General features: G+C 41.6%; 2 non-coding genes and 1 pseudogene across 2 annotated transcripts; 2 read left to right on the top strand and 1 right to left on the bottom strand.

Annotated features, from left to right (window-relative positions):
* Positions 1-6,363: 6,363 nt before the first annotated feature.
* On the top strand, positions 6,364-6,554 carry LOC140283559 (U2 spliceosomal RNA). Its single transcript, XR_011910154.1, has one exon. It is a non-coding gene; the product is annotated as a U2 spliceosomal RNA (small nuclear RNA).
* Positions 6,555-16,657: 10,103 nt separating this feature from the next.
* LOC140283393 (U2 spliceosomal RNA) lies at positions 16,658-16,834 on the bottom strand (annotated as a pseudogene).
* A 4,973-nt stretch (positions 16,835-21,807) lies between these two features.
* Positions 21,808-21,998, top strand: LOC140283280 (U2 spliceosomal RNA). Its single transcript, XR_011909990.1, has one exon. It is a non-coding gene; the product is annotated as a U2 spliceosomal RNA (small nuclear RNA).
* The last annotated feature ends 4,038 nt before the right edge of the window (positions 21,999-26,036 follow it).

Here is a 26,036-nt window from a genome sequence, read left to right as displayed (position 1 = left end):
GCCCACCATTGTAAAGAGGAATTTAAGAAAACAGGGCAGGGTGGTACCTTGCAGCTCGGTCATTTGCAGGTTATACACAGTAATACTCAATACAATGCATATAAGAATTATTTTCCATTACATTCCTCCCTTTTGATTATAATAATACCATTATATTAATCAACCCAAAAGAAACAAGGAAAATAATAACTTTATCTGTAAAACATCAGCCTGCATTTGCACACAACGTGAGTTTAAAATGCAGGCATCATAGTAATAAAGGGTCCAATGATAAACAATCAAAACATGAACAATTAAACATGATTATCTTCATCCCTCTCTAAGTCAGCGTCACTAGAGGAAAAATTTTGAAAGCAAGAAAGTTATTTGAGTCATTTGGTCTTTTTCACACTGTTGTTTAGATGGACTACATAAAATGATGTCATCCACATACTGCAAAAGAGCAGAGCCTGTGGTTGATTGAAGTTAATCCAGACTAGCTTTGAGGGCAGCATTGTAAATAGTGGGACTTTCACAGTACCCCTGGCATAACCGGGTAAAAGTCCAAGATCTCCCTTCAAACTAAAAAGCAAACCAAAATGGGCTATCAGGGTGCACTGGCGACAAGTCAACCACTGAGAAAAACTGTGCATCTGATGTAATTTGAGACAAAATAGTGTGTGGGTTGGGCACAGTAGGAGCATGTGGCTGAACTGCAGCATTCACCGCTTGGAGGTCCTGTACAAAACGCCATTCATCTGGCTGGCCAGCATCTTTAATCTTTTTAACAGGAAACAATGGAGTAAGCACAGGTGAATTTTCAAAAGGAACAATAACGCCTGTTTTCTGAAAAGATTGAAAAACAGGTTTAATCCCTTTAATTGCTTCAGGCTTAAAAGGGTATTGTTTTTTACATGGACAAAAGTCTGATTTAGGGGTGACAATTACTGGTTCACAGCCTTTTATCAACCCCACATCATATTTGCTCTTAGCCCAAAGATCATTGGGCACTTCAGCCAACATGGGTATCGAAGACAAATCTGTTTCAGATAAAAAACATGCTTCGAAATGTGATTCTGTGGTAGGAATTAAGTCCACAGTTCTTTGACAATGCATTGTACTCAAAAATGTTTTTTTGTATGCTGACAATCGTTCAGAAAACATCAAATTTGGATCAGCAGGTGAAACAGTCCACTCCATTTCTTTCTGACATGTAGCAACAAACTCTCCCACACCTTGTCACTGCCAGTGTGTACGTTTGGCCAAGGAAATGTGAGGGCGAGTACCACAAACATTAAAAAATTCGAAATGCTCTGGAGTGAGCGACACAGCCAATAAAGTAGGCGCACATATTTTTTCACTTCTTCTCATAGTCATTGTCAGGCCCCAAAGAAATGTGTGATGTGCAGTGCAAATCAGTAGGTTGCATGAAATCAGAATGGGGTGAAACTAACGCTTTTGCTTCTTCCACTAGTTGTTGTGAAAAAGGAGAGCTGGGAAGTTTCCACTCATAAGCATATGTAAGTGCCGATGAATCAAACTGCACTGCTGTGAAAACTTTGTCAGGCTGTAACATAACCTTAACACCCTCTGGTGTAGAAGTTAAAATAATGCCTAATTTACACATGAGATCACAGCCCATCAGGTTAATGGGACACAACTCTGATAACAAAAATGAGTGTTTGAAGGAGAGCTCATCGGGAGTGACAACACGCAATGGGCATTGTCATTTTCTCCTTCACAACCTGGCCTGATGCAGACATACAGTAAACGTGGTTTCCACTTAACTTTGGAGGACAATCAAACTCCCCTGACGTCACTACTGATGAACATAAGTTCCTATATTCTGAGAGAAATATCTTTGCTCTAGGACGGAAATAGCATGCAAAACTTTACTACGTGAATCACAGTCGGCAAGCGTTGCTTCACTACACAGAGCAGGAAAAATGTGTGAGTGTGTTTGTGCTATCACCCATTAGTGGAGGCTCCGCTGCCGCGTGACGTCCAGAACCTGCCTCCCACCCTCAGTCAGCCTTTTGCCCAATTTCATCACTTTTTAGCTGTGGACAGTCCTTCTTCCAGTGTCCAGTCTGGCCACAGTAAAAACAAATATTCGGATCATAGCTCTGGCGTGGCTCCTCTCCCACACGTCCACGTCTTCGACTTCGGCCTCGTCCTCTGTTTACACCAACTGCGTAATACATGGTCATGGTTGCCACATGCAGCTCCTTTTCACACTTGTCCCTTTTGGTTGTCTTACGCGTCTCAACTTGGTTCTGAGCATGGCGAGCATATCGGCGAACGTCAGCCAAACGAGGACCCTCACACCATCCCACGTAAATGTTCTTTACTTCAGTGGCGACATCTATATAATATTGTCTGGGTCCCGTTAAAACATGTATTTTTCCCATCTAATTCCTTGTTTGCTTTAAAACAAGTATTCCCCATTTTCTATCCCTTCAGTAGCCAACCAGTTTGTATGGAGTACACTGGAGCAACTTGACTGATCAGTAAAACACTGCTTTTGTTGTCACCGCAAGGCTTCCCCCGTCGGTTGTTTCACTGAGACACTACTGAGTAACTACAACTCAACACAGTTTATACACATAACATTCATATACATACTAACAAACAAACAAACAATAATTTATCGCAATTTTCTCATCTCTGTTTGAACGTACACCCAGGTAAATATTCCTGTAGTCTTCTCATACCGACTATGGACCCATTCATTGTTTAACTTCACTGTTTTGCAAATCCTAATTGGATATTACACATTGACATTGAACTTTACTGGATAAGCAGGTCTTCATTGCATTCAGCAGCCTATATGTGAGCATTTATATGTAAGCTGTTCTTCTTTGCATTTATCAGCAGCAAGCAATTCTTCACTGCACATGCATATGTAAATAGTAAAACAATTCCAATGTGTTAGCGAAACCTTCTATATCACAGTGGTTTCTAAGGTCTATTTTAAGTTCTTTGCCATCAGTGAGATGACATTGTTTACAAAGTGTGTCAAATTATCACTGAAGATCTTTTCAGGAATTTCAAATCTAGAAATTAGTTATTTTACGCGTGATTTTGCTACTGAGAGTGCATCTGCTTGTGCACATGGAAATATTTCAGACCATTTGGTAAAAACCTCTGTTGTCACTGAGCAGAATCGTTTCCCTTAACATTAATTTAGTTCAATGAAATCTACAAAATAATGAAATAATGAAATCCAAACAAATATGTTGAAAAAGATACACTGGCTTAGGGAATTATCTTCGTTTTGGTCTTAGATTGCCCTGTGGAATGTATTTTGCACATATTTGACCTGCTAGACAAAACTTTATTCATTTATTTATTCTAAAAAAATGTTTTTAATAATTAGTAAAACCATATGCTGTAAAAACCTGGTTCATTATTGCTTCCATCCCTCCTGTTGAGACATGACATGGTCCGTGGCTCAATACTGCAGCATATTTAAACAAATTCTTTGGCAGTATGGTTTTCCTTCCGGTCATTCATACGAGTCTATTGTAGATGGCAATTGAATAACATCTAATAATGCTAAAATATTTCTAGTTTATACATTTAGCTGTGGATGTCAACATACCTGTTTTTCCAATGCTGTGTTAACACATGTACAGTTGAGAAGGCATACTGACTGTCAGTGTAAACGTTAACAACCTTATTGTTATTTAATTTACAAGCTTCAGTTAAAGCTACCAATTCGACTGCTTGAACAGAGTAATTTTTTGGTAGTGGTTGTTTTAAGAAAACTTCAGTTTCTGTTACTACTGCAAATCCTGTAGCATTTGTGCCATCAGGGTTTTTTTCTTTGATCTGTTGAATAAATATAGTTATTTCTGCATTTTCATAATGTATATCAGTTAAGTCTGGCCTGGGTAAAACACTGATGGTTATTTCTGACATGCAATCATGAGGCTTTCCATCTGTGGGGTAGGTAGCAGTGTGGATGGATTAAGTGTAGCACATCTCTCGACAACAAGGTGTGGCTGTGAAAGAAGAACTGTTATGTAGGAGAGATGTCTGGTAAAGATATTTTGTTAAGTAACCATATCACAGCCACTGCATGAGGTACCTTAAGTGTTAATGGGTGAAATAACACCATTATTGTTGATGCCTGCACTGCCAATGGCTTCTGGCCATTGATTCAAAAGTACGATCTCGTCCCTTTTTCCCCTTTCAGTGGACACTGGCCCCTAATTACCCTAATTCAGCAGGGGGTCTTTCATTAGGAGTACTGGACTCCCCCGTGCACAGTTTCAGCTCCGACCCTGGACAGCGGAAAAAACGTTGAGATCTGGTTTGAGGACCCAATTGTTGAGAAAAGTCTCTCAATGAGACTCAGAGTTGCTGGAGTCAGTTAATGCAAAGGTTTAATCTTGCAGCAAGTTCAAGAATGTGTGTGTGTATGGGTGTATGTGTGCGAACGTGTGTGAGTTTGTGTGTGTGAGAGTTTAAAGAACCTGTAATCCACAGGCAGGCCTTAACTAGTATGGCACGGGTCCAGCCTGTCTCATCTTTTTTGGAAGGTCCAGCGCTCGGCCGTAACCCTTCTGTCTGTTTGGACTCTCACATACATTCGGTTAATCATAGAAAAACGAGAACAAAACTTTTTAGCCCCTTAAATTCATAAAACAGACATGGTGCAGTTATTTCCATTGTAGAAAATAAGAGTAATCACCACCATTCCTATAAATTCTGGATATTCTAACAATCTGAATCTTTTTTAAATGTTCGATGAAGCCCTTTGCTGTTCTGTTTAGAGACTCAGCTGATCATAAACCAAGTTTTGCTCTTGAACCAAGCTTCTAAACTCTTCACCTTTTTCATTTCTCAGTTAGTATTCACTTTAAAACTGATTAAAAGAAAAATTAAATGAATGCCTATCAACAAATGTGGGATCTAAACTCTAGTGCTTCCTCTAAAATAATTTCCTTTCTCAATTCAGAAATGTGTGTGTGTAAGTCACAACACCCGTGACACCAAAACGGCTTTCTTTTCTCTCTTTTCTCTACACTCTGCACTGTGAGCACACACAACAAATCAGAAAGGCTTTTTTCTCTCTTTTCTACATTATGGACTGTGGGGACACAAAACCGCTCTCTCTTTTTTTTTTTTTGATTGTGTGCCAGGGCGTTGTCTCACGTATTAGATTATGCTTAAGATACGAATGAGTTTATCAGTCACATCAGAATCCATATATACTGATCCTCCCGTAATAAAATGGTCGGATCTTATCAAACGCACTTTGTTTCTTGTGACAAGTCAGCGAAACAGCGTATACACGTCAAGACACTGAATCAAGTTTGCCACAAGAACTCATAAGTTTGGCAGTATTGCTCTGCCGTCAGCAATCATACACCCATTTTATTTTCATGAGACATGTGCAGGCACCTGTTCATCTACTGTTCTATCACTATGAATTAGTTTATCTATTATCAATAAGGATACTTCTACAACTACTATCAAAGTATGTCCGGACTTCTTATGTTGTCAGTTGCTATATATGAATAAGTGGGTTGCTACTGAAAAGCATTAAGCATGTCACACAGCCCAAACATATAACATTTCAGGACACACCACACAGTTAACAACCACAGTGAAGCGTGTCAAAGCCCAAACATGTAACATTCAACAGGACACTTACACAACACATTCAAATCAAACAGTCAGACAACATACAAGAACCTATACCCCAGCCGGCATTGCTCCCTGCCTATTTTCCTACAACTCACTATGTGTGTGCACACCTTTATTCACAAACTCTTCAACTTATACTCTTTTACCGAAGCTGCTACAGCTCGATTGGCCAAATACCCTTAGATCCTATTTCGGTGAATTTGACATCTGCCTTGCATGTAACAGATTAGCGGTTTAGCAGTTTTAATTTAGTTTGAGTGAAGGAATTCATTTTATAGCAAAATCCGAAATCGTGAAGAACTCATGGAAGTAAGCTTATTCTCGGATTCCTGAATCTTTAGATTTGCTCTTTCTTTTACTGCAAAGTACAACGTTGAGCAGCACTAATGAGTTGTTTCTATTTTTGGCAGGCTTTACCTTTGCGGATGAAGCCCTTTCTGTCTGTGCAAAAGAAATCTTGTTACTGTGCAGAGTGACTTCTCTGAGTAGAGTCGCCTTACTTGTTGCGACTGTGCCAATGTTCGAAGCTGGAGTGCAAAGTTGTTGCTTGAATGGTGCTCGCTGGAGCGTGCGGTAGTGTAAAGTTATACCATTTAAAAGGGCTGAAGAGTGCTCAGTGCAGCGGGTGGGCCGAGGTGCAAAGTGACACTATGGCCATAAAAAGAACACCGCTACAAGTGCGCATTGTGCCAGGAAGGCCCCTCGGACGTGAACCAGTGGACAGTTATCGCTTCTCGGCCTTTTGGCTAAGATCAAGTGTAGTATCTGTTCTTATCAGTTTAATGTCTGATGTGTCCTCTATGCGAGGACTACATATTAAATGGATTTGTATCAATAGGAGTTGAAAAAGGAGCTTGCTCCGTTCACTCCAAGCATCGACCCGGTACTGTAGTGCCCCTGGGAACGGTGCGCTCTCCTCTGCTCTTGTGAAAAAGCAAACAGCGGTGCAGGATGGAGGTTTCAGGGAGCCCAAGATGAAACTTTCTTTTAGTCTGCTGAGAAAAGAGAGTGAATGCGAAGTAGACTTTAACACGGCTCTGGGAGCGAGCCGAGTGCGGAATAACCAGGCGAATTGCTTGAAAGAAACGCGACACCGAATGAGCGGTCAGAACAAAGCCTCAATACGGTGTTCCTGTGGTGTTTTTATAAAATGTGGTGAAAAAAAAGGTGTGAATGCCCCATAGAAAACTAAAAGGTGGAGCGGAAGTGTTCGGCTGCAAGAAGGTGTGAATGTCCGACTATATTTGGTGAAAAGCAGGTGAAGCAAGGTCTGAATGCCCAACCTTACATCATCAAAAGCGAGATCAGAGGTTTTTGGCTGCAAGAAGGCCATAGTTTGCCAAAAGTGGGTAAGGTGCGAATGACCGACTAAATATCAACAAAAGTGGGGGCGGAGGTCTTCGGATGCAAGTGGGTGTGAATATCCCACCATAGAAGTATGGTGGAGAGGAAGCTGTGAATGGCCGACCATAGTTTGCAAAAAGCGGGTGAGAAAAGGTGCGAATGTCCAACCATACATGATCAAAACAGGGAGCGGAGGTGTTTGGCTGCGACAAGGTGTGAATGTCCACCCATAATTAATGAAAAGCGGGCAACAAGTAGGTTCGAATGCCATACCATACATCATCAAAAGCAGGAGTGGATGTGTTCGGCTACAAGAAGGTTTGAATGTCCGAGCATAGTTTGTAAAAAGCTGGTAAGAATAGGTTCGAATGCCTGAACATACATCATCAAAAGCAGGACTGGATGTGTTCGGCTACAAGAAGGTTTGAATGTCCGACCATAGTTGGTAAAAAGTGGGTATGAAAAGGTTCGAATGCCCAAGTTCGGCTGAAGAAAACTGTGTTCGGCTGCAAAAAGGTGTGAATGTTTGACTAAAGTTTGTAAGACAAGGTTCGAATGCCTGACAATGTATGATCAAAAGCGGGAGCGGAGGTGTTCAGCTGCAAGAAGGTCTAAATGTCCATCATTAATTGCTAGAAAACATGAAAGAAAATTTTCGAAAATCAATCTGCACATGATCATAAGTGGGAGAGGAGGTGTTCAGCTGCAAGAAGGTGTGAATGTCCTACCATAATTGCTGAAAAATGTGTTAGAAACGGTAAGAATGCCGGACCATACATCATCAAAAGCTAGAGAGGTGGTGTTCGGCTGCAAGTAGGTGTGAATGTCTGACTAAAGTTCAAATATATTAACAAAAGCGGGAGGAGAGGTCTTCGGATGAGTGGTTGAGAATTTCCAACCATAATCTATAAAATGCGGTGAAAAAAAAGGTGTGATAGAAACCTAAAAGGTGGAGCGGAAGTGTTCGGCTGCAAGAAGGTGTGAATGTCCATCTATAGTTGGTGAAAAGCAGGAAAAGCAAGGTCTGAATGCCCAATCTTACATCATCAAAAGCGAGATCAGAGGTGTTTGGCTGCAAGAAAACGGGTAAGGTGTGAATGACCGACTAAATATCAACAAAAGTGGGGGCGGAGGTCTTCGGATGCAAGTGGGTGTGAATATCCCACCATACAAGTATGGTGGAGAGGAAGCTGTGAATGTCCGACCATGGTTTGTAAAACGCGGGTAAGACAAGGTGCGAATGTCCGACAATGTATGATCAAAAGAGGGAGCGGAGGTGTTCGGCTGCAAGGTCTGAATTTCCAACCATAATTTGTAAACACCGTTGAAGAAAAGCCTCGAAAGCCCGACCATACACCATCAAAAGCGGGAGCAGAGGTGTTCAGCTGCAAGAAGGTCTGAATGTCCACCAATAATTACTGAAAAATGGGTAAGAAGAGGTGTGAATGCCCAACTATACATCATCAAAAGCAGAAGTGGATGTGTTCGGCCACAAGAAGGTTTGAATGTCCGACCATAGTTTGTAAAAGGCGGGTAAGAAAAGGTTTGAATGCCCGAACATACACAATCAAAAGAGGGAGCGGAGGTGTTTCGCTGCAAGAAGGTGTGAATGTCCGAGCATAGTTTGTAAAAAGCGGGTAAGAAAAGGTTCGAATGCCCGAACATACACCATCAATAGCGGGAGCGGAGTTGTTCGGCTAAAAGAAGGTGTGAAAGTCCGACCATGGTTTGTAAAAAGCGGGTAAGAAAAGGTTCGAATGCAAAAATATACACCATCAAAAGCGGAAGCCGAGGTGTTCGGCTGCAAGTATGTCTGAATGTCCACCCATAATTAATGAAAAGCGGGCAACAAGTAGGTTCGAATGCCCAACCATACATCAACAAAAGCAGGAGTGGATGTGTTTGGCTACAAGAAGGTTTGAATGTCCAACCATAGTTTGTAAAAAGCGGGTAAGAAAAGGTGCGAATGCCCGAAAATACACCATCAAAAGAGGGAGCGGAGGTGTTCCGCTGTAAGATGGTGCGAATGTCCGACCATAGTTGGTAAAAAGCGGGTAAGAAAAGGTTCGAATGCCCGAATATATACCATCATAAGCGGAAGCGGAGGTGTTCGGCTGCAAGAAGGTGTGAACGTCCGACCAAAGTTTGTAAAAAGCAGTTAAGAAAAGGTTTGAATATCCAACCAAACATAATCAAAAGTGGGAGCAGAGCTGTTCGACTGCAAGTAGGTGTGAATTTCCACCCATAATTCCTGAAAAATGGGTAAGAAAAGGTGCGAATGCCCAACCATACATCATCAAAAGAAGAAGTGGATGTGTTCTGCTACTAGAAGGTTTGAATGTCCGACCATAGCTTGTACAAAGTGGGTAAGAAAAAGTTCGAATGCTCGAACATACACCATCAAATTTGGGAGCGGAGGTGTTCCGCTGTAAGACGGTGTGAATGTCCGACCATAATTGGTAAAAAGCGGGTAAGAAAAGGTTAAAATACCCGACTGTACACAATCAATAGCGGGAGCGGAGTTGTTCGGCTACAAGAAGGTGTGAAAGTCCGACCATGGTTTGTAAAACGCGGGTAAGACAAGGTGCGAATGCCCGACAATGTATGATCAAAAGAGGGAGCGGAGGTGTTCGGCTGCAAGGTCTGAATTTCCAACCATAATTTGTAAACACCGTTGAAGAAAAGCCTCGAAAGCCCGACTATACACCATCAAAAGCGGGAGCAGAGGTGTTCAGCTGCAAGAAGGTCTGAATGTCCACCAATAATTACTGAGAAATGGGTAAGAAAAGGTGTGAATGCCCAACTATACATCATCACAAGCAGAAGTGGATGTGTTCGGCCACAAGAAGGTTTGAATGTCCGACCATAGTTTGTAAAAGGCGGGTAAGAAAAGGTTTGAATGCCCGAACATACACAATCAAAAGAGGGAGCGGAGGTGTTTCGCTGCAAGAAGGTGTGAATGTCCGAGCATAGTTTGTAAAAAGTGGGTAAGAAAAGGTTCGAATGCCAGAACATACACCATCAAAAGAGGGAGCGGAGGTTTTCCGCTGTAAGAAGGTGTGAATGTCCACCCATAATTAATGAAAAGCGGGCAACAAGTAGGTTCGAATGCCCAACCATACATCAACAAAAGCAGGAGTGGATGTATTTGGCTACAAGAAGGTTTGAATGTCCGAGCATAGTTTGTAAAAAGCAGGTAAGAAAAGGTGCGAATGCCCGACAATGTATGATCAAAAGAGGGAGTGGAGGTTTTCGGCTACAAGAAGGTTTGAATGTCCAACCATAGTTTGTAAAAAGCGGGTAAGAAAAGGTGCGAATGCCCGAAAATACACCATCAAAAGAGGGAGCGGAGGTGTTCCGCTGTAAGATGGTGCGAATGTCCGACCATAGTTGGTAAAAAGCGGGTAAGAAAAGGTTCGAATGCCCGAATATATACCATCATAAGCGGAAGCGGAGGTGTTCGGCTGCAAGAAGGTGTGAACGTCCGACCAAAGTTTGTAAAAAGCAGTTAAGAAAAGGTTCGAATATCCAACCAAACATAATCAAAAGTGGGAGCAGAGCTGTTCGACTGCAAGTAGGTGTGAATTTCCACCCATAATTCCTGTAAAATGGGTAAGAAAAGGTGCGAATGCCCAACCATACATCATCAAAAGAAGAAGTGGATGTGTTCTGCTACAAGAAGGTTTGAATGTCCGACCATAGCTTGTAAAAAGTGGGTAAGAAAAAGTTCGAATGCTCGAACATACACCATCAAATTTGGGAGCGGAGGTGTTCCGCTGTAAGACGGTGTGAATGTCCGACCATAATTGGTAAAAAGCGGGTAAGAAAAGGTTAAAATACCCGACTGTACACAATCAATAGCGGGAGCGGAGTTGTTCGGCTACAAGAAGGTGTGAAAGTCCGACCATGGTTTGTAAAACGCGGGTAAGACAAGGTGCGAATGCCCGACAATGTATGATCAAAAGAGGGAGCGGAGGTGTTCGGCTGCAAGGTCTGAATTTCCAACCATAATTTGTAAACACCGTTGAAGAGAAGCCTCGAAAGCCCGACTATACACCATCAAAAGCGGGAGCAGAGGTGTTCAGCTGCAAGAAGGTCTGAATGTCCAACCATAATTTGTAAAAACCGGGGAAGAAAAGGCTCGGAAGCCCGACTATACACCATCAAAAGCGGGAGCAGAGGTGTTCAGCTGCAAGAAGGTCTCAATGTCCATCAATAATTGCTAAAAAACATGAAAGAAAATTTTCGAATATCAAACCGCACATGATCATATGCGGGAGAGGAGGTGTTCAGCTGCAAGAAGGTGTGAATGTCCACCCATAATTCCTGAAAAATGGGTAAAAAAAGGTGCGAATGCCCAACCATACATCATCAAAAGCAGGTGTGAATATCAGATCATAATTTGCAAAAACCTGATGAGAAATGGTGAGAATGCCCGACTATACACCATCAAATGCGGGAGCGGAGGTGTTCGGCTGTGAGTAGGTGTGAATGTCCGACCATACTTGCTGAAAAAAATGACAAAGCAGTTTTCACTTGGTTTGAGTGAAGGATTTCATTTTATATAGAAATCCGAAATTGTGTAGAACTCGTGGAAATAAGTTTATTCTCGGATTCCAAAAGGTTTAGTGTTGTTCTTTGGTATACTGCAAAGTAATACTTTTTATTTTGTTGAAACCGATTCAGACATGGATAAATATCAAGGAAAAAGCAGTTTTAACTTGGTTTGAGTGAAGGAATTCATTTTATATCAAAATCCGAAATTGTGTAGAACTCGTGGAAATAAGTTTATTCTCGGATTCCTAAAGGTTTAGTGTTGTTCTTTGGTATACTGCAAAGTAATACTTTCTATTTTGTTGAAACCGATTAAGTTAAAACTGCTTTGTCCTTCATATTTATCCATAGCTTTAAACAAAAAAGAACGTTGTACTTTGCAGGATAGGAAAGAACAACACTAAACCTTTAGGAATCCGAGAATAATCTTCTTTTCACGAGTTCTACACAATTTCGGATTTTGATATAAAATGAATGCCTTCACTCAAACCAAGTTAAAACTGCTTTGTCCTTCATATTTATTCATGTCTAAATAGCTTTAAACAAAAAAGAACGTTGTACTTTGCAGGATAGGAAAGAACAACTCTAAACCTTTCCAGGAATCCGAGAATAAGCGTCGATTGACGAGTTCTACACAATTTCGGATTTTGATATAAAATGAATTCGTTCACTCAAACCAAGTTAAAACTGCTTTTGTCCTTCATATTTATCCATGTCTGAATAGGTTTCAACAAAAAAGAAAGTATTACTTTGCAGTATACCAAAGAACAACACTAAACCTTTAGAAATCCGAAAATAAGCTTCTTATCATCAGTTCTACACAATTTCGGATTTTGATATAAAATGAATTCCTTCACTCAAACCAAGTTAAAACTGCTTTGTCCTTAATATTTATCCATGTCTGAATAGGTTTCAACAAAAAAGAAAGTATTACTTTGCAGTATACCAACGAACAACACTAAACCTTTAGGAATCCGAGAATAAGCTTCTTTTCACCAGTTCTACACAATTTTGGATTTTGATATAAAATGAATTCCTTCACTCAAACCAAGTTAAAACTGCTTTGTCCTTCATATTTATCCATGTCTGAATGGGTTTCAACAAAATAGAAAGTATTACTTTGCAGTATACCAAAGAACAACACTAAACCTTTAGGAATCCGAGAATAAGCTTCTTTTCACCAGTTCTACACAATTTCGGATTTTGATATAAAATGAATTCCTTCACTCAAACCAAGTTAAAACTGCTTTGTCCTTCATATTTATCCATGTCTGAATCGGTTTCAACAAAATAGAAAGTATTACTTTGCAGTATACCAAAGAACAACACTAAACCTTTAGGAATCCGAGAATAAACTTATTTCCACGAGTTCTACACAATTTCGGATTTTGATAGAAAATGAATTCCTTCACTCAAACCAAGTGAAAACTGCTTTGTCATATTTTTCAGCAAGTATGGTCGGACATTCACACCTACTCACAGCCGAACACCTCCGCTCCCGCATTTGATGGTGTATAGTCGGGCATTCTCACCATTTCTCATCAGGTTTTTGCAAATTATGATCTGACATTCACACCTGCTTTTGATGTTGTATGGTTGGGCATTCGCACCTTTTTTTTACCCATTTTTCAGGAATTATGGGTGGACATTCACACCATCTTGCAGCTGAACACCTCCTCTCCCGCATATGATCATGTGCGGTTTGATATTCGAAAATTTTCTTTCATGTTTTCTAGCAATTATTGATGGACATTGAGACCTTCTTGCAGCTGAACACCTCCGCTCCCGCTTTTGATGATGTATAGTCGGGCTTTCGAGCCTTTTCTTCCCCGGTTTTTACAAATTATGGTTGGACATTCAGACCTTCTTGCAGCCGAAAACCTCCGCTCCCTCTTTTGATCATACATTGTCGGGCATTCGCACCTTTTCTTAACCACTTTTTACAAAACATGGTTGGACTTTCACACTTTCTTGTAGCCGAACACATCCCTTCCCGCTATTGATTGTGTACAGTCGGGTATTTTAACCTTTTCTTACCCGCTTTTTACCAACTACGGTCGGACATTCACACCTTCTTATGGCGGAACACCTCCGCTCCCTCTTTTGATGGTGTAGGTTCGGGCATTCGAACCTTTTCTTACCCGCTTTTTACAAACTATGCTCGGACATTCAAACCTTCTTGTAGCCGAACACATCCAGTCCTGCTTTTGATGATGTATGGTTGGGCATTCGCACCTTTTTTTTTACCCATTTTTGAGGAATTATGGGTGGACATTCACACCTTCTTGCAGCTGAACACCTCCTCTCCCACTTATGATCATGTGCGGTTGGATATTCGAACATTTTTTTCATGTTTTCTAGCAATTATTGATGGACATTCAGACCTTCTTGCAGCTGAACACCTCCGCTCCCGCTTTTGATGGTGTATAGTCGGGCTTCCGAGCCTTTTCTTCCCCGGTTTTTACAAATTATGGTTGGACATTTAGACCTTCTTGCAGCCGAAAACCTCCGTTCCCTCTTTTGATCATAAATTGTCCGGCATTCGCAACTTTTCTTACCCGCTTTTTACAAACCATGGTCGGACTTTCACACCTTTTAGTAGCCAAACAACTCCGCTCCCGCTATTGATTGTGTACAGTCGGGTATTTTAACCTTTTCTTACCCGCTTTTTACCAATTATGGTCGGACATTCACACCTTCTTACAGCGGAACACCTCCGCTCCCTGTTTTGATCATTTATGGTCTGGCAATACTACCTTTTCTTACCCGTTTTTGAGTTATTATGGCTGGACATTCACAGCTTCTTGCAGCCGAACACCTCTTCTCCCGCTTTTGATGATGAATGGTCCGGCATTCTTACCTTTTCTAACACATTTTTCAGCAATTATTGTTGGTCATTCACACCTTTCTCATCAGCTTTTTACAAATTATGATCTGACATTCACACCTACTTGCAGCCGAACACCTCGGCTTCCGCTTTTGATGGTGTATATTTTGGCATTCGAACCTTTTCTTACCCGCTTTTTACAAACCATGGTCGGACTTTCATACCTTCTTTTAGCCGAACAACTCCGCTCCCGCTATTGATTGTGTAGAGTTGGGTATTTTAGCCTTTTCTTACCCGCTTTTTACCAACTATGGTCGGACATTCACACCTTCTTACAGCGGAACACCTCCGCTCCCTCTTTTGATGGTGTATGTTCTGGCATTCGAACCTTTTCTTACCCATTTTTTACAAACTATGGTCGTACATTCAAACCTTGTAGCCGAAAACCTCCACTCCCTCTTTTGATCATACTTTGTCGGGCATTCGCACCTTTTCTTACCCGCTTTTTACAAACTATGCTCGGACATTCAAACCTTCTTGTATCCAAACACATCCACTCCTGCTTTTGTTGATGTATGGTTGGGCATTCGAACCTACTTGTTGCCCGCTTTTCATTAATTATGGGTGGACATTCACACCTTGTCACAGCCAAACACCTCCGCTCCCTCTTTTGATCATGTATGGTTGGACATTCGCACCTTTTCTCACCCGCTTTTTGCAAACTATGGTCGGCCATTCACAGCTTCCTCTCCACCATACTTGTATGGTGGGATATTCACACCCACTTGCATCCGAAGATCTCCGCCCCCACTTTTGTTGATATTTAGTCGGTCATTCACACCTTACCTGTTTTCTTGCCGCCAAACACCTCTGATCTCGCTTTTGATGATGTAAGATTGGGCATTCAGACCTTGCTTTTCCTGCTTTTCACCAACTATAGATGGACATTCACACCTTCTTGCAGCCGAACACTTCCGCTCCACCTTTTAGGTTTCTATCACACCTTTTTTTTCACCGCATTTTATAGATTATGGTTGGAAATTCTCAACCACTCATCCGAAGACCTCTCCTCCAGCTTTTGTTAATATATTTGAACTTTAGTCAGACATTCACACCTACTTGTAGCCGAACACCACCTCTCTAGCTTTTGATGAGGTATGGTCCGGGATTCTTACCGTTTCTAACACATTTTTCAGCAATTATGGTAGGATATTCACACCTTCTTGCAGCTGTACACCTCCTCTCCCACTTATGATCATGTGCGGATTGATTTTCGAAAATTTTCTTTCATGTTTTCTAGCAATTAATTATGGACATTTAGACCTTCTTGCAGCTGAACACCTCCGCTCCCGCTTTTGATCATACATTGTCAGGCATTCGCACCTTGTCTTACCCGCTTTTTACAAACTTTAGTCGAACATTCACACCTTTTTGCAGCCGAACACAGTTTTTTGCAGCCGAATTTGGGCATTCGCACCTTTTCATACCCACTTTTTACCAACTATGGTCGGACATTCACACCGTCTTACAGCGGAACACCTCCGCTCCCTCTTTTGATGGTGTATGCTCGGACATTCAAACCTTCTTGTAGCCGAACACATCCACTCCTGCTTTTGATGATGTATGGTATGGCATTCGAACCTACTTGTTGCCCGCTTTTCATTAATTATGGGTGGACATTCACACCTTGTCGCAGCCAAACACCCTGTTTCGATCATGTATGGTTGGACATTCGCACCTTTTCTCACCCGCTTTTTGCAAACTATGGTCGGCCATTCACAGCTTCCTCTCCACCATACTTGTATGGTGGGATATTCACACCCACTTGCATCCGAAGACCTCCGCCCCCACTTTTGTTGATATTTAGTCGGTCATTCGCACCTTACCCGCTTTTGGCAAACTATGGCCTTCTTGCAGCCAAAAACCTCTGATCTCGCTTTTGATGATGTAAGGTTGGGCATTCAGACCTTGCTTCACCTGCTTTTCACCAAATATAGTCGGACATTCACACCTTCTTGCAGCCGAACACTTCCGCTCCACCTTTTAGTTTTCTATGGGGCATTCACACCTTTATTTTCACCGCATTTTATAAAAACACCACAGGAACACCGTATTGAGGCTTTGTTCTGACCGCTCATTCGGTGTCGCGTTTCTTTCAAGCATTTCTCCTGGTTAGCCCGCACTCGGCTCGCTCCCAGAGCCGTGTTAAAGTCTACTTCGCATTCACTCTCTTTTCTCAGCAGACTAAAAGAAACTTCCATCCTGCACCGCTGTTAGCTTTTTCACAAGAGCAGAGGAGAGCGCACCGTTCCCAGCGGCACTGCAGTACCGGGTCGATGCTTGGAGTGAACGGAGCAAGCTCCTTTTTCAACTCCTATTGATAAAAATCCATTTAATATGTAGTCCTTGCATAGACATATCACATATTAAACTGATAAGTACAGATGGATTATGTGCAATTAGTAAAGAGAGTAGAGGACGATCTCTCTCGTTGGAAGTCCTTACCTATATCACTTATGGGGAGAGTTACAACCATTAAAATGATGATACTACCAAAAGTTAACTATTTGTTCTCAATGATCCCCATAAAACCATCTGCTACTTGGTTTAAGTCACTAGATTCATGCATCTCCAAATTTCTGTGGAAAAACAAACCACCACGTATTAGTTTAAAAACCCTACAGAAGACCAAGGACAGTGGTGGATTAGATTTACCTCATTTTCAGCACTATTCCTTAGCCAATAGGTTACAATATATATCAAAATGGTTTAAACCTTGTTGTTGTCACAGTTCCCAGAGACGTTGTAATCGTTGAGGATTCTATATTCACCCCCTCATTAGAGGCACGTGTTGCAGATTGATGACACTGAATCTTCTTCTCTGTTCATTGCTGGCATCATTCCCAGCATCGTAAGTGTTCGTGGCATTGTTAGCCTCTTCTTCTGGATCTTGATATCGAGCATCCTTTTGTATTTCTGGTTTGTAAGTCCTCTCTCTTCGTTCACCGGAGTCTTCGTCTCTTTGTCCTTGAGTTTGGTGATTTTTTCTTCTTTTGATGCCTTGACACAGTGTGACAGGTGATACCACATGGGAGATCCTTTAACTTGGACTGCTGTCCCTGTGCTGCGAAATGGCTGTGCTGCTCAAATGGTCTCTCCTTCATCATATACACAGTTATTTATACATCACCTTCCACCATGAAGCGTTGTCCCTTTTTGTTTCTCTCTTTGTTCTTAAAATGCTGTTATAAATGTCTAAACCAATCCATTAAACTAGATCATTTTGGCAGTAAAGCGATCTACAATGTGCTTGGTCGCAAAGCTGCTCATCTGTGGTAAACAGCTCTTCAGAAAGGCATTCTTCAATTGATTTCACTCATTTTATGTAATAATTTTGTGATTTCCTACAAAACTACACTTCTTCTCCCATCTGTCTGAGTATTTAATATTGTCTGGGTCCCGTTAAAACATGTATTTTTCCCATCTAATTCCTTGTTTGCTTTAAAACAAGTATTCCCCATTTTCTATCCCTTCAGTAGCCAACCAGTTTGTATGGAGTACACTGGAGCAACTTGACTGATCAGTAAAACACTGCTTTTGTTGTCACCGCAAGGCTTCCCCCGTCGGTTGTTTCACTGAGACACTACTGAGTAACTACAACTCAACACAGTTTATACACATAACATTCATATACATACTAACAAACAAACAAACAATAATTTATCGCAATTTTCTCATCTCTGTTTGAACGTACACCCAGGTAAATATTCCTGTAGTCTTCTCATACCGACTATGGACCCATTCATTGTTTAACTTCACTGTTTTGCAAATCCTAATTGAATATTACACATTGACATTGAACTTTACTGGATAAGCAGGTCTTCATTGCATTCAGCAGCCTATATGTGAGCATTTATGTGTAAGCTGTTCTTCTTTGCATTTATCAGCAGCAAGCAATTCTTCACTGCACATGCATATGTAAATAGTAAAACAATTCCAATGTGTTAGCGAAACCTTCTATATCACAGTGGTTTCTAAGGTCTATTTTAAGTTCTTTGCCATCAGTGAGATGACATTGTTTACAAAGTGTGTCAAATTATCACTGAAGATCTTTTCAGGAATTTCAAATCTAGAAATGAGTTATTTTACGCGTGATTTTGCTACTGAGAGTGCATCTGCTTGTGCACATGGAAATATTTCAGACCATTTGGTAAAAACCTCTGTTGTCACTGAGCAGAATCGTTTCCCTTAACATTAATTTAGTTAAATGAAATCTACAAAATAATGAAATAATGAAATCCAAACAAATATGTTGAAAAAGATACACTGGCTTAGGGAATTATCTTCGTTTTGGTCTTAGATTGCCTTGTGGAATGTATTTTGCACATATTTGACCTGCTAGACAAAACTTTATTCATTTATTTATTCTAAAAAAATGTTTTTAATAATTAGTAAAACCATATGCTGTAAAAACCTGGTTCATTATTGCTTCCATCCCTCCTGTTGAGACATGACATGGTCCGTGGCTCAATACTGCAGCATATTTAAACAAATTCTTTGGCAGTATGGTTTTCCTTCCGGTCATTCATACGAGTCTATTGTAGATGGCAATTGAATAACATCTAATAATGCTAAAATATTTGTAGTTTATACATTTAGCTGTGGATGTCAACATACCTGTTTTTCCAATGCTGTGTTAACACATGTACAGTTGAGAAGGCATACTGACTGTCAGTGTAAACGTTAACAACCTTTTTGTTATTTAATTTACAAGCTTCAGTTAAAGCTACCAATTCGACTGCTTGAACAGAGTAATTTTTTGGTAGTGGTTGTTTTAAGAAAACTTCAGTTTCTGTTACTACTGCAAATCCTGTAGCATTTGTGCCATCAGGGTTTTTTTCCTTGATCTGTTGAATAAATATAGTTATTTCTGCATTTTCATAACGTATATCAGTTAAGTCTGGCCTGGGTAAAACACTGATGGTTATTTCTGGCTTTCCATCTGTGGGGTAGGTAGCAGTGTGGATGGATTAAGTGTAGCACATCTCTCGACAACAAGGTGTGGCTGTGAAAGAAGAACTGTTATGTAGGAGAGATGTCTGGTAAAGATATTTTGTTAAGTAACCATATCACAGCCACTGCATGAGGTACCTTAAGTGTTAATGGGTGAAATAACACCATTATTGTTGATGCCTGCACTGCCAATGGCTTCTGGCCATTGATTCAAAAGTACGATCTCGTCCCTTTTTCCCCCTTTCAGTGGACACTGGCCCCTAATTACCGCAATTCAGCAGGGGGTCTTTCATTAGGAGTACTGGACTCCCCCGTGCACGGTTTCAGCTCCGACCCTGGACAGCGGAAAAAACGTTGAGATCTGGTTTGAGGACCCAATTGTTGAGAAAAGTCTCTCAATGAGACTCAGAGTTGCTGGAGTCAGTTAATGCAAAGGTTTAATCTTGCAGCAAGTTCAAGAATGTGTGTGTGTATGGGTGTATGTGTGCGAACGTGTGTGAGTTTGTGTGTGTGAGAGTTTAAAGAACCTGTTATCCACAGGCAGGCCTTAACTAGTATGGCACGGGTCCAGCCTGTCTCATCTTTTTTGGAAGGTCCAGCGCTCGGCCGTAACCCTTCTGTCTGTTTGGACTCTCACATACATTCGGTTAATCATAGAAAAACGAGAACAAAACTTTTTAGCCCCTTAAATTCATAAAACAGACATGGTGCAGTTATTTCCATTCTAGAAAATAAGAGTAATCACCACCATTCCTATAAATTCTGGATATTCTAACAATCTGAATCTTTTTTAAATGTTCGATGAAGCCCTTTGCTGTTCTGTTTAGAGACTCAGCTGATCATAAACCAAGTTTTGCTCTTGAACCAAGCTTCTAAACTCTTCACCTTTTTCATTTCTCAGTTAGTATTCACTTTAAAACTGATTAAAAGAAAAATTAAATGAATGCCTATCAACAAATGTGGGATCTAAACTCTAGTGCTTCCTCTAAAATAATTTCCTTTCTCAATTCAGAAATGTGTGTGTGTAAGTCACAACACCCGTGACACCAAAACGGCTTTCTTTTCTCTCTTTTCTCTACACTCTGCACTGTGAGCACACACAACAAATCAGAAAGGCTTTTTTTCTCTCTTTTCTACATTATGGACTGTGGGGACACAAAACCGCTCTCTCTTTTTTTTTTTTTTGATTGTGTGCCAGGGCGTTGTCTCACGTATTAGATTATGCTTAAGATACGAATGAGTTTATCAGTCACATCAGAATCCATACATACTGATCCTCCCGTAATAAAATGGTCGGATCTTATCAAACACACTTTGTTTCTTGTGACAAGTCAGCGAAACAGCGTATACACGTCAAGACACTGAATCAAGTTTGCCACAAGAACTCATAAGTTTGGCAGTATTGCTCTGCCGTCAGCAATCATACACCCATTTTATTTTCATGAGACATGTGCAGGCACCTGTTCATCTACTGTTCTATCACTATGAATTAGTTTATCTATTATCAATAAGGATACTTCTACAACTACTATCAAAGTATGTCCGGACTTCTTATGTTGTCAGTTGCTATATATCAATAAGTGGGTTGCTACTGAAAAGCATTAAGCATGTCACACAGCCCAAACATATAACATTTCAGGACACACCACACAGTTAACAACCACAGTGAAGCGTGTCATAGCCCAAACATGTAACATTCAACAGGACACTTACACAACACATTCAAATCAAACAGTCAGACAACATACAAGAACCTATACCCCAGCCGGCATTGCTCCCTGCCTATTTTCCTACAACTCACTATGTGTGCGCACACCTTTATTCACAAACTCTTCAACTTATACTCTTTTACCGAAGCTGCTACAGCTCGATTGGCCAAATACCCTTAGATCCTATTTCGGTGAATTTGACATCTGCCTTGCATGTAACAGATTAGCGGTTTAGCAGTTTTAATTTAGTTTGAGTGAAGGAATTCATTTTATAGCAAAATCCGAAATCGTGAAGAACTCATGGAAGTAAGCTTATTCTCGGATTCCTGAATCTTTAGATTTGCTCTTTGTTTTACTGCAAAGTACAACGTTGAGCAGCACTAATGAGTTGTTTCTATTTTTGGCAGGCTTTACCTTTGCGGATGAAGCCCTTTCTGTCTGTGCAAAAGAAATCTTGTTACTGTGCAGAGTGACTTCTCTGAGTAGAGTCGCCTTACTTGTTGCGACTGTGCCAATGTTCGAAGCTGGAGTGCAAAGTTGTTGCTTGAATGGTGCTCGCTGGAGCGTGCGGTAGTGTAAAGTTATACCATTTAAAAGGGCTGAAGAGTGCTCAGTGCAGCGGGTGGGCCGAGGTGCAAAGTGACACTATGGCCATAAAAAGAACACCGCTACAAGTGCGCATTGTGCCAGGAAGGGCCCTCGGACGTGAACCAGTGGACAGTTATCGCTTCTCGGCCTTTTGGCTAAGATCAAGTGTAGTATCTGTTCTTATTAGTTTAATGTCTGATGTGTCCTCTATGCGAGGACTACATATTAAATGGATTTGTATCAATAGGAGTTGAAAAAGGAGCTTGCTCCGTTCACTCCAAGCATCGACCCGGTACTGTAGTGCCCCTGGGAACGGTGCGCTCTCCTCTGCTCTTGTGAAAAAGCAAACAGCGGTGCAGGATGGAAGTTTCAGGGAGCCCAAGATGAAACTTTCTTTTAGTCTGCTGAGAAAAGAGAGTGAATGCGAAGTAGACTTTAACACGGTTCTGGGAGCGAGCCGAGTGCGGGCTAACCAGGAGAATTGCTTGAAAGAAACGCGACACCGAATGAGCGGTCAGAACAAAGCCTCAATACGGTGTTCCTGTGGTGTTTTTATAAAATGCGGTGAAAAAAAAGGTGTGAATGCCCCATAGAAAACTAAAAGGTGGAGCGGAAGTGTTCGGCTGCAAGAAGGTGTGAATGTCCGACTATATTTGGTGAAAAGCAGGTGAAGCAAGGTCTGAATGCCCAACCTTACATCATCAAAAGCGAGATCAGAGGTTTTTGGCTGCAAGAAGGCCATAGTTTGCCAAAAGTGGGTAAGGTGCGAATGACCGACTAAATATCAACAAAAGTGGGGGCGGAGGTCTTCGGATGCAAGTGGGTGTGAATATCCCACCATAGAAGTATGGTGGAGAGGAAGCTGTGAATGGCCGACCATAGTTTGCAAAAAGCGGGTGAGAAAAGGTGCGAATGTCCAACCATACATGATCAAAACAGGGAGCGGAGGTGTTTGGCTGCGACAAGGTGTGAATGTCCACCCATAATTAATGAAAAGCGGGCAACAAGTAGGTTCGAATGCCCAACCATACATCATCAAAAGCAGGAGTGGATGTGTTCGGCTACAAGAAGGTTTGAATGTCCGAGCATAGTTTGTAAAAAGCGGGTAAGAAAAGGTTCGAATGCCTGAACATACATCATCAAAAGCAGGACTGGATGTGTTCGGCTACAAGAAGGTTTGAATGTCCGACCATAGTTGGTAAAAAGTGGGTATGAAAAGGTTCGAATGCCCAAAATCGGCTGAAAAAAACTGTGTTCGGCTGCAAAAAGGTGTGAATGTTTGACTAAAGTTTGTAAGACAAGGTTCGAATGCCTGACAATGTATGTTCAAAAGCGGGAGCGGAGGTATTCAGCTGCAAGAAGGTCTAAATGTCCATCATTAATTGCTAGAAAACATGAAAGAAAATTTTCGAAAATCAATCTGCATATGATCATAAGTGGGAGAGGAGGTGTTCAGCTGCAAGAAGGTGTGAATGTCCTACCATAATTGCTGAAAAATGTGTTAGAAACGGTAGGAATGCCGGACCATACATCATCAAAAGCTAGAGAGGTGGTGTTCGGCTGCAAGTAGGTGTGAATGTCTGACTAAAGTTCAAATATATTAACAAAAGCGGGAGGAGAGCTCTTCGGATGAGTGGTTGAGAATTTCCAACCGTAATCTATAAAATGCGGTGAAAAAAAAGGTGTGATAGAAACCTAAAAGGTGGAGCGGAAGTGTTCGGCTGCAAGAAGGTGTGAATGTCCGTCTATAGTTGGTGAAAAGCAGGAAAAGCAAGGTCTGAATGCCCAATCTTACATCATCAAAAGCGAGATCAGAGGTGTTTGGCTGCAAGAAAACGGGTTAGGTGTGAATGACCAACTAAATATCAACAAAAGTGGGGGCGGAGGTCTTCGGATGCAAGTGGGTGTGAATATCCCACCATACAAGTATGGTGGAGAGGAAGCTGTGAATGTCCGACCATGGTTTGTAAAACGCGGGTAAGACAAGGTGCGAATGTCCGACAATGTATGATCAAAAGAGGGAGCGGAGGTGTTCGGCTGCAAGGTCTGAATTTCCAACCATAATTTGTAAACACCGTTGAAGAAAAGCCTCGAAAGCCCGACTATACACCATCAAAAGCGGGAGCAGAGGTGTTCAGCTGCAAGAAGGTCTGAATGTCCACCAATAATTACTGAAAAATGGGTAAGAAAAGGTGTGAATGCCCAACTATACATCATCAAAAGCAGAAGTGGATGTGTTCGGCCACAAGAAGGTTTGAATGTCCGACCATAGTTTGTAAAAGGCGGGTAAGAAAAGGTTTGAATGCCCGAACATACACAATCAAAAGAGGGAGCGGAGGTGTTTCGCTGCAAGAAGGTGTGAATGTCCGAGCATAGTTTGTAAAAAGTGGGTAAGAAAAGGTTCGAATGCCCGAACATACACCATCAAAAGAGGGAGCGGAGGTGTTCCGCTGCAAGAAGGTGTGAATGTCCGAGCATAGTTTGTAAAAAGCGGGTAAGAAAAGGTTCGAATGCCCGAACATACACCATCAAAAGAGGGAGCGGAGGTGTTCGGCTGTAAGAAGGTGTGAATGTCCAACCATAGTTGGTAAAAAGCGGGTAAGAAAAGGATAAAATAACCGACTCTACACAATCAATAGCGGGAGCGGAGTTGTTCGGCTAAAAGAAGGTGTGAAAGTCCGACCATGGTTTGTAAAAAGCGGGTAAGAAAAGGTTCGAATGCAAAAATATACACCATCAAAAGCGGAAGCCGAGGTGTTCGGCTGCAAGTAGGTCTGAATGTCCACCCATAATTAATGAAAAGCGGGCAACAAGTAGGTTCGAATGCCCAACCATACATCAACAAAAGCAGGAGTGGATGTGTTTGGCTACAAGAAGGTTTGAATGTCCGAGCATAGTTTGCAAAAAGCGGGTAAGAAAAGGTGCGAATGCCCGACAATGTATGATCAAAAGAGGGAGTGGAGGTTTTCGGCTACAAGAAGGTTTGAATGTCCAACCATAGTTTGTAAAAAGCGGGTAAGAAAAGGTGCGAATTCCCGAACATACACCATCAAAAGAGGGAGCGGAGGTGTTCCGCTGTAAGATGGTGCGAATGTCCGACCATAGTTGGTAAAAAGCGGGTAAGAAAAGGTTCGAATGCCCGAATATATACCATCATAAGCGGAAGCGGAGGTGTTCGGCTGCAAGAAGGTGTGAATGTCCGACCAAAGTTTGTAAAAAGCAGTTAAGAAAAGGTTCGAATATCCAACCAAACATAATCAAAAGTGGGAGCAGAGCTGTTCGACTGCAAGTAGGTGTGAATTTCCACCCATAATTCCTGAAAAATGGGTAAGAAAAGGTGCGAATGCCCAACCATACATCATCAAAAGAAGAAGTGGATGTGTTCTGCTACAAGAAGGTTTGAATGTCCGACCATAGCTTGTAAAAAGTGGGTAAGAAAAAGTTCGAATGCTCGAACATACACCATCAAAATTGGAAGCGGAGGTGTTCCGCTGTAAGACGGTGTGAATGTCCGACCATAATTGGTAAAAAGCGGGTAAGAAAAGGTTAAAATACCCGACTGTACACAATCAATAGCGGGAGCGGAGTTGTTCGGCTACAAGAAGGTGTGAAAGTCCGACCATGGTTTGTAAAACGCGGGTAAGACAAGGTGCGAATGCCCGACAATGTATGATCAAAAGAGGGAGCGGAGGTGTTCGGCTGCAAGGTCTGAATTTCCAACCATAATTTGTAAACACCGTTGAAGAAAAGCCTCGAAAGCCCGACTATACACCATCAAAAGCGGGAGCAGAGGTGTTCAGCTGCAAGAAGGTCTGAATGTCCACCAATAATTACTGAGAAATGGATAAGAAAAGGTGTGAATGCCCAACTATACATCATCACAAGCAGAAGTGGATGTGTTCGGCCACAAGAAGGTTTGAATGTCCGACCATAGTTTGTAAAAGGCGGGTAAGAAAAGGTTTGAATGCCCGAACATACACAATCAAAAGAGGGAGCGGAGGTGTTTCGCTGCAAGAAGGTGTGAATGTCCGAGCATAGTTTGTAAAAAGCGGGTAAGAAAAGGTTCGAATGCCAGAACATACACCATCAAAAGAGGGAGCGGAGGTGTTCCGCTGTAAGAAGGTGTGAATGTCCGACCATAGTTGGTAAAAAGCGGGTAAGAAAAGGTTAAAATACCCGACTCTACACAATCAATAGCGGGAGCGGAGTTGTTCGGCTAAAAGAAGGTGTGAAAGTCCGACCATGGTTTGTAAAAAGCGGGTAAGAAAAGGTTCGAATGCAAAAATACACACCATCAAAAGCGGAAGCCGAGGTGTTCGGCTGCAAGTAGGTGTGAATGTCCACCCATAATTAATGAAAAGCGG

This window comes from Leuresthes tenuis, unplaced genomic scaffold (genome assembly GCF_036924035.1).
Source record: "Leuresthes tenuis unplaced genomic scaffold, fLeuTen1.0.hap1 SCAF_23, whole genome shotgun sequence".
In the NCBI taxonomy this organism is placed as follows: Eukaryota; Metazoa; Chordata; class Actinopteri; order Atheriniformes; family Atherinopsidae; genus Leuresthes; species Leuresthes tenuis.
The sequence above is the reverse complement of the archived record's forward strand: the minus strand, read 5'-3'. Positions and strand labels throughout refer to the sequence as shown.